This window comes from Aulostomus chinensis, chromosome 11 (genome assembly GCF_037954235.1).
Source record: "Aulostomus chinensis isolate RoL2024-O1b breed Wild chromosome 11, RoL_Achi_v1.0, whole genome shotgun sequence".
In the NCBI taxonomy this organism is placed as follows: domain Eukaryota; kingdom Metazoa; phylum Chordata; class Actinopteri; order Syngnathiformes; family Aulostomidae; genus Aulostomus; species Aulostomus chinensis.
Window position 1 is genome coordinate 27463825 of NC_141330.1, and position 9525 is coordinate 27473349.

The following is a 9525-nucleotide window of genomic DNA, read 5'->3' on the forward strand; positions in this document are numbered from 1 at the left end:
CTACCGGAGAGACGAGCGTTGGCAATCAAATGAAATTAGCGTGAGGTTCGCGAGGGATGGGGGTGCTGATGTTCTCAATATAATGTCACACCTGGCTTGGCTCACCCCCACCCCACCTCCACCTCCTCACCCTCCTGCCTCCCACCCAAAGAGGGTGAGCAGGGAGAGCATGAAAGACAGAGAAGAGGAGCCATTAAGACTGCAGACGTGAATCCTCCATCTTCCTCACACACACACACACACACACACACACACACACACACTGATAAAGCCCAGTAGCAAACGCTGTCACTCAATTACCGTCTGGTTTTATCTGGTTTTAACATACCTGCCACCCTCAGCCCGGCGCCTCCTCTCTAAGTACCTCAGCACTGTGTGGGATTAGCTGCTGTCTTAATAACTCGTCTAAAGAGAAGCGCAAGATTCTGCCTCCTTGTGTTTCACTTTTCGTTCGCCTCACGCTTCCTCTCCACCCGGCTCACTCTCTCTCTCCGGCTCGCTTTCTCTGTTCATTGTGCTCTAACAGCAGCTTGGTGTTTTTATTTCACGTTTCTGGGCTGCTGAGTGTTCTGGCTCGGCTGATGTCAGTCAGGTTTTATGCCATGAACCCTCTTGTTCTCACAGTGTTTTCAGTTCAAATGGCGGATTGGAAACTGCTGACATGGTGGTGGCAGATTGTGCTCTCTTACCCGACAGAGCCCTAAATTCCCTGTTCAGAGGAGTGCAGTGTGAAATCCATTTACCAGCGATTCCTGCAGAAAGCTTGTCATCACGCTGAAAAGATCCCCCTGAAATATGGAAGAAACCGCCGCTGCAGATGCAAAGAAGTAGGAGATTCTCTGTCTGCCATATTTATTTCTTTGTCTCTTTGTTCAACTATGAGAAACAAACACGGGTGGTAAACAGAGATGGCGGTGGCGCCGGCGCCTCGGCGGGGTTAATCTCTCCAGAAGGTGTCAGGAGACTTCACGCTGCTCAGGCTTTTCAGTACGAAGAGGCAAAAATGGTGTTTTCATCTTTTCTTGCTGCCTGTGTAGCTGCTGATGATCTGCATCTGGCAGCGCAACCGTCACCTAACATGTGACGTAGACCAGGGCGGCAGTCGGGGCCTCCACATGACATCATCAAACTGAAACTGGACTTTCATGATCCACATAAACACGTCAGTCTCATGAAATCACACTTCCTGTTTGTCGCTTATTTCCCTGGTTTTTCTGTCCTGGTCTTTTCTGTCTCACCCTTCTTTTCTCCTGATTTTGAACCACAGGCCCTGGTCTTGGTAGGCAACCAACCTGTGTGCCACCATACACGCCTAAGCCGGCGCAACCAGGCTAACCTGCTGCTCAACCTGGTCGTGCCCAGGTCGGTATTATCATGGCGGGCGACGCTACAGTGAAACCTCTCTCAGCTTCAGGAGTCACCAAGATTCTGAAACAGTCTTTGAGTTCAAGTCTGCTCTTTAACAGAGACGCTGCTTGCTAACCTGCTAGCCTGCTAACCTGCTAACACGCTAGCTTGTGTGATAAGCGACATAAAGGGGAAGAGGAGGGAAGGTGGCTGAAACCAGCGGTGGGGGGGTCCTACCACCATCTGCTGTTCCAGAGGTGAACACTCTTCAGACGGGATAATGACAGTCGTCCAGTTCAGTGACCCAACTGAGGCGTAACTATAGCAACGACGGCACATGTGCATGTTGTCAGGAGTCACGTGGCCCAGCTCGGATCTCCTCTGTCCCTGCATCCTCCTTGCGATGTGGATCAAACTCTTGCAGCTCACTCTTTATCTCTGGTTTCTCAACACAGAGCTGGAGGAGCAGTGATCCCTGACTGCTGCACGTTTAGCCTAATGACTCGTGTTCGCCATGAACGCAGGCGACAGACGAGGTTTCAGAGCGGGCTGCTCGTCTCGCCGCGGTCGGCACCATCTCTGCGGCGTAGGAGGGTGACAGAGATGTGAATCAAACTGGGAGTCTGTAAATTCTCATTCTCATAATTATTATTTCTCATTGCTATTGTTTTATTGTTGTGATATCGAGCATGAAGACTACTTCAACCAATCAGAAGTGGTCCTGAGGAGATTGTGTGTGTGTGTGTGTGTGTGTGTGTGTGTGTGTGTGTGTGTGTGTGTGTGTGTGTGTGTGTGTGTGTGTGTGTGCTGTGTCTGGATGCCTTTGTGTGCAGCTACACACGGAGCCAAACAAAGGGCTGCTACACTCGCCATCCATACGCCCGCGCTGGGGGAGGGAGGAAAGAGTCTTTTGGTGTGTGTGTGTGTGTGTGTGTGTGTGTGTGTGTGTGTGTGTGTGTGTGTGTGTGTGTGTGTGTGTGCGCGCAACCAGGTTGAAATAACACCACACTCACTCCTCTTCCTCCTCCTGTCACTGGGCTCCTTTGTGCTCTCTTAATTTCATTGTCACTTTCACCCCCACAACCTTTCACCCTGGTCTCTGTCTGTGTCACAGCTCCTCCTCCTCCTGCATCTCCTCTTCCTCCTCTATCTCCTCCTCCTGCATCTCCTCTTCCTGCATCTCCTCCTCCATCTCTTCCTCCTCCATCTCCTCCTCCTCCATCTCCTGCTCCTCCTCAGGCTGCCATCAGTCTGACTCACATATCCAGCACACAATTACATTTAAACCTGTAGTATCATACTGAAAGTTGGTTGATTTGATTTTGTGTGTGTGTGTGTGTGTGTGTGTGTGTGTGTGTGTGTGCAGGACAGTTAAGCTGGAGAGCGTATCCTCAGGGAACCGTGCCGTAAACTGTTCTGACAAATTGGGACTGAGGCTATGGTTTGTCACAGCCCACCTCCAAAGATGAAGTGACACATGACAAATGGAGGTGTGGATGATGGAGTCACAATGAGCCAATAATCTCCAACCTGCTTAGCAGCACCACCAAGCTAAGTGCTCCAGAGTTTAGCAGTCACACAGACGGGGGACGGTACAAAGAAGTATGAGCACACACTCAACGTCCATGGTGAAACATCCCTGAGCCCACGGGAGGAATTTAAATATGCAGATTCAAACGCCTGGATAATCAAGCTGCCGTTACTCAACTGATGCAGACACAAAGAAGGAGAAGCTTTTACCTTTTAGTTCCGGCGCCACATGTGGGTCCACTGCTCTTCACACTCACAAACACACACATAAACACACACATAACACAGAGTCATCACACATGCACTCCCACGTGCTCACACACACCATTATCATTGTTCTCAGAGCCCCTCCCACACGGATGCGTAGCTCTGTCTGCTCAGACGTATGTGGAAGTCTCCGCACACGCACTCACACACACACACACACACACACACACACACACACACACACACACACACACACACGTTCTCACTGTGTCTGGCAAACACAGTGTCAACAGTCTACCTTGTTGCAGACCAGGAATTCCAATACACATGGTCTAACACACACACCCACATGCTCTGACACGCACGTTCACACACGTTCACACACACACACCTCTCCTAAATGGTTGGAGCAGACAAAGGCTGGCAGTCTCTGAGCGTGGCATCATGTGATGTGTGTGATGTGTGACGCATGCATGTGAGAGCATGTGGCGTCTTCGCCGCCTCTTTCTCATCAGCTCTTTTGCACCACGAAAATTTGTTTTTTGCTCCATGTGTGTTTTCATGTTCCATGCATGTGTGTGTGTGTGTGTGTGTGTGTGTGTGTGTGTGTGTGTGTGTTAGCATAAATAAACAGGCACCTTTAGGCTTCATGGCCATCAGGGGATCAGGTCTATTAGCCCTGGGGGGACATGCACTTACCCCCGCTACATTATTGATGGCTGCTAATGGTGCCATTACACCAGGATAGGAAGCTGCTGCTGGATGTTTTAACACCAGACTGCTGAGGATGTGTGAGGGTCAAAGTTCAACGACCAGGCTGCAGAGAGGGCTGTGTGTGTTTGTGTGTGTGTGTGTGTGTGTGTGTGTGTGTGTGTGTGTGTGTGTGTGTAATCTAAGCAGGTCTCTGTTCATACGAATGTATTTTCCTTGTGTTCAGTTTCCACATATTTTCATATATTAATGTTTAAAGCGCACACACGCTGTCAGTTAAGACCTTTGAAGACTTTGTCGATGTTTTTCTCATCACATCTACCGTTAATGAGACGAAACGTAAGCTGAGTCACGTCTGCTGCTATTCAGAGGAAGGTAGAACATGTGGACGTACTCGAGCACATGTGTGGCCACCTCAAACAAAGGTGTGTATTACTACGCTGAATATGAGATGTTTCTTGTGAAAGTACACAAAAGCTTAAATCAACTTCATCGTAGCTGCACAGGTGCCGTCTCTCCGTGGGCCGCTGATTTAAACGCGTGAAGATGATCCTCTCTCTATTTCTACGTAAAATAAAAGGTTGAGGCCTTGTGATTGTTGCCGAGGCAGTTCAGAGTGTCTGGAGGAAGGAGGAGCAGCTTGTACTTGTCGAACAAAGCCTGGATCAGCCTCCAAACAAAACCACAGCCTTTATCCTATTTATGCCCTGTTTGATGTAGAGGCGCACACACAGGAGCGCAGGTATTAATGTGGTTTCATTTATTGGTCTCTCACACACACACGCACACGCACACGCACACGCACACATATATATCCAATATATAATATATATAGTATGTGGAAGTATGTGTGTTAGATGCCAGAGTAGCAAGAATGAGGTGGTGCTAATGGCTAACACTGATAGCAGTGCGTGAACGTTAGCTCGAAGCACCAGAACAGCGGCAGTAACCACGTTTCACATGTCGTTGAGGAGATTTAGAGCTCGGAGCTCTGGTTCTTCTCTTCTTTAGAATGTGAACTATAAGAAAGGTTCACACCCCAGTTAACAATGTCCTTTGTTTGTCCCAGACAGGATATGACATCATGACTGAGACGCAGCACAAACACACTGCTCTCTCTTAGCATGCTCGCTCTCCTTTGTGCATCTGTTGGGTTATGACACATGCGTGTGGTTCCTTGAGTTACAAGTGTGCCAGCAAACTAATGTGACTCCGCCTACATCTCACAATCAGGTGATGTACTGTTCTGATCACAGCGTCTGGATAATTAATCAACTAATATGGCGCCTGAAACAACCGCCATTTTAGTTCCACGCCACAGTATATCATCGCTCTAAGCCTGTTTACGACCTGGAGCAGCAGCGTCCGGCCAAGGGGAACCGGCTCGTGAGCATCAGTAGGTTCCGTCCTGTTCGGTGCAGTGTTGTTGAGAACCCACCGGCCTGTACGGTCCCCCCCCCACACACACACACACTCTCTCTCCCACCACCTATCCTGATCACGTGTATTACATGAGAGTGAAGCAGCTGGGCTTCTGGGCCCTCTGAGCGGTTCTGACCCCCTCAGCCCGGTGTGACGGTGCTGCCTGGCAGAGGGATGACTAAGCAGCCAGTGAGACAAGCGGACAGAATCAGTGCTGATCAGATCTATTGAACCTATTGATCGTGTTTGTGGAGGGCAGGCGCAGGAGCAGCTGAGGGACCTGACGCGTCTCCAGGTTTGATGTCAACATCTCTGGTGACTCAGCAGCCGCCTGAGATGAGTTCATGGTTCCAGCAGTGGCAGTTGGTCTTTGTTGATAACCACGCACAGCCAGGGGCAGAGGCTGCATTACACGGCTGCATACACTAACTGCTTTGTGTTAACATTTTCATTCGCTTACTGGAATGTGTGAAGCTTAAGGGCAGGAACACACACACACACACACACACACACACACACACACACACACACGCCAGCTCCTCGTCTGTGCCATTTAAAGCAAATACAGAACAATCAAATAATAATCATCTGAAACGCCTTGGAGACTCTTTAGAACAGAAACAATCCAAAGTTGCTCACAAGACTCATGAAGTTTAAAGTCTTTGTGGAAAATCTCCCTCCTCTGCCCTGAGGCAGGCGAGTCCCAGAGACCTGAACCTGCTCCTGGTCTGCTCCGCTGCAGCTGAAGGCCGTGAGGCCGCGAGTGTGATCCAAATGTGTGATTAGTGGTAGAAACATTTAGTCGATCTCTGACTCTTTGCTGCCTGCAGCAGCGCGGTTGGACCCGGCAGGCGGTATTCTTTATTTCTCAGTGATAGAATTCACAGCAGCCTCTCGCAGAGCAGCAACAATAAATACACCAATACTGCCATAAAAGATGGTGCTGCACCACCGAGAGAACAAAGCAGCGGTGGGTTGGAAAGAGGAGAAGCCCAGGTGAGCCACAGCCACAGGGGTCCTACCCACTCAGCTCCATCACCACCTCATCTACAATCTCCATGGCAACCCTGGTCACCATGACGACCTCTGTCACCCAGCTGTCCTCCTGAGGCCTGTAACTGAGCTAATACAGCTGCAGCACAGCTCCCCAGGAGACCCCGATCACCTCCTCCTCCTTCCCTCTGGAAGTCCATCAACCTGCTGGTTTCACAGCTGAACCTGAGGGGGAGCCACTCACTTGCTCACTCGCTCGCTCACTCGCTCGCTCACTCGCTCCAACAGCAAAGCACACTGAGGTTAAGCAGCTGGTTTGTCTCCCACCACTGATCTAACTGGGCTGCACCGTCGCCTCCTCGCAGGCTGGAAGACGATTGAGGCCCAAAACCTTGGTCACATTATCGGTGCTCAGAAATGAGAGGAGGACTGTGTGCTACGGGAATGTGTATTCACTTCTTCCTTCCTGCAGAGGAGTCACATGAACACACACACACACTCACACACACACAGCCTTTTAAAGCATCTCTTTGTCTCAGGGGATTGCATAATGATTCCATGACAGCCTGTCACACATCATATGAAATTGATTCTCTCGCCCTCCCTACGCCATCGTCCCTGCCCTCCGACGACTCCGCTCAGACAGACAAAACAAACCACATCTCCTGACAAACAACATTACAACAACTGAGATGTACAAAAGTGCCCAGCCGTGCTGAGAAGACGTGTTCCTTCATTGAGAGCATTTCAGAACTCGTGACCTGCAAGAACAACGATGCTCCTCTCCTGTCGACCACCGGAGTCCAGGAATGAAGCCGCCCTCTCAGGACAAACAACCAGCTAATTGAAAGCAGCAAAAACCTACGCTGAAGTGACAGATGCCATCTAGAGGCCATTGTAACTATGACCACATCAGAGGGAGTGAGCGCGAGGAGGGGCGGAGGCTGGAGGGCTGCAGACGGGTTCACTCTGACGGGCGTTCGTCTGGAGACCGCTGGTCCAAAAATCACAATCATTCCTGAACAAGCGTTCTGATGCGAAACTAAATTCTGATCCCCCAAATCAAAGCAAACTGAGCAACAGCATCAGAAATCACCAGAAGAACAAAGGAACCGTAACTCTGTGTCCAAATGACCAACGTGTAGAAATATGTTGGTAAAGTTGGAACTGGACCTCTGCTATTTAGCCTCTGGGCCTTGAAGAGGAACAGAGGACGCACACACGTGACGGATTAAAGGAAAAGCTGACCAGACGGGTCCCTGGATCATCAGACGGGTGTGAAAATCACCTGAGTCATGAATCATGACACACCTGTAAATGACTCTAGGCTGGCGTGTTAGGGAGCGCTTGCTTCCATCACCCTGAGGGAGATTCTGGTGTTGGTCCCTTCAGTGCGTCGGAGAGGTTCTGGTGTCTCGCTGTGACCAAACATCCTCTGACACACTTGATCTTGCTTTTTCCTTTAATTTGACACAGTGTGCGTGTGCGTGTGTGTGTGCGTGGGGGGGTCTGTGTGTGTGGGACTTACCCGTGGCTGTCCCTGAGGATTGAACATGCTCTGACAGCGCTGACGCCTGTCAGCGTCTTGCTCCTCCGACAGCTTTCATCTACAGAATGTTACTCACAACTCCCTCTCCTCTAAACACACTCCTGCTTTCTCTCTGAATCCTCCATGTCCCTCTCTCTCTCTCTCTTTTTCTACCTCACCCCTTCTACCACCTCTTTCTATATCTTCCTTTGCTCTGTACCTCCCACTCCACTTTCTTGCTCTCCATTCATTCCCTTCTTTCACATCCTGTCTTCCTCCTCTTCCTCCTCCTCTCTGTCCCCTCTCCAGCGCTTCAGGAGCTTGGTATCGTTGTCTCTCAGCTGGCACAGAGAACAGGCGGACACATGGGAGGGCTGTTTTGTAATCCAGCAGGTCATACCACCCTGGCACAGGAGAGGGGGGGAGGAAGGGGGATGATGGGATGCATGGACGAAGGGGAGGGGCGGGTGAAGGAGGATGAAGGCAGCCTATACTACTATCTTCCAACCTATAGCTCTGTTGCATCCCTCTGTCTGACAGCGAATGGTCTCTCCCTTTTTTCCCACCGACACCGAGAGGTCTCGCCTCGCCACATCCTCTCTGGAAGTTGATGTTTAGGAACAAGCGAGGAAGAAGGAAGGAAGGAGGAAAGGCAGCGTGACAGTGTGGGAACTGAGTGAGATGAGAGGAAGCATGAATGGGGGGGGGGGGTCTGGAAGCGTGTTCGACTGAATCAATGAAGCTCTTATTAGCTCAGAAACGTTAGATAAGAGGAGACGTGTGATCGCAGTGAGAGCCGCCTGCTCATGACTCTCAGCTCTCAGCCTGACCTCGGCACATCTGCCACATTTGGGGCAACTTATATCTGCCACTATGGTGTTAAGAAAAGGTGGAGGGAGAAGAATCTGGTCATGCTGACACCTGTGAGAGCCATGGCTAAAGATGCTAGTTTCAGGGCTGTCCAGACCACATTACACGACATTTGTCTTCTCAGAGGTCTTCGTGTCCGCCGAGGTCCCACGATTCCTCGCCAGGAGGCTGGGGGCGACGCTACAAGATCAACCGTGGCTCACGGAACCTCTGCTAGGGGTCCGTCCTGCTGCTCCTGAGGAGGGATGAGCTAGCACCACCCTTGGAGCAGGGTGGGGTGGGGTGAGGTGGCTGAGGGGGTGGGGGGGCATCCCAGATGATCCACTGCTGCTCTCCAGTGGTGTCACTCTACCAGTGTCAGACCCACCATCCTGATCCCAACATTCAGATCTGTTCACACCTCCTGGTCTCGCTGGAATGAATAAAAGCTCTTCTTTTTTTGTTGACTCTAAACACCCAAGAGTTCAGCTGCAGCGGGGGGGCACTGTCCTGTCCAGCACGATGGTCGATGTAGGGAGGAATACTGCAGTGAAGTAAAGTAACTGACTGCTGCACCAGTAGGAAGTACTGCAGCCGTTCCAATATTTGTGGCCTGCCTGACTTTCAAAGAACTAACTGACACAGAAGCAGGTCGGTGCTAAATTAGCCACACAACTGTGTTGCCTACATTTACCAGACACGTATATGCTGAGGTCATGAGGGATATGCTAATGAGCTGTGTCCACGTGTACATGTGCACTGTGTGTGTGCGCGCGCGCTCGTGTGTGTGTGTTTCTGTGTTCAGAAATTTGTGTGATTGAATGCATAACCACTGAACCATGAAGCAAGGTCAGCTTGAGGTGTGTGTGTGTGTGTGTGTGTGTGTGTGTGTGTGTGTGTGTGTGTGTGTGTGTCTGGGTGTGTGTGTCTACAGACCA

General features: G+C 50.5%; 1 long non-coding RNA gene across 1 annotated transcript in view; it reads right to left on the reverse strand.

Moving 5' to 3' along the window:
* LOC147253900 (uncharacterized) overlaps nt 1-8037 on the reverse strand; it is a 33371-nt gene extending 25334 nt beyond the window's left edge. Inside the window, exon 1 of the long non-coding RNA XR_015118449.1 lies at nt 7739-8037. This is a non-coding gene — a long non-coding RNA (uncharacterized LOC147253900). The remainder of the gene's footprint in view (nt 1-7738) is intronic.
* Nucleotides 8038-9525: the final 1488 nt, after the last annotated feature.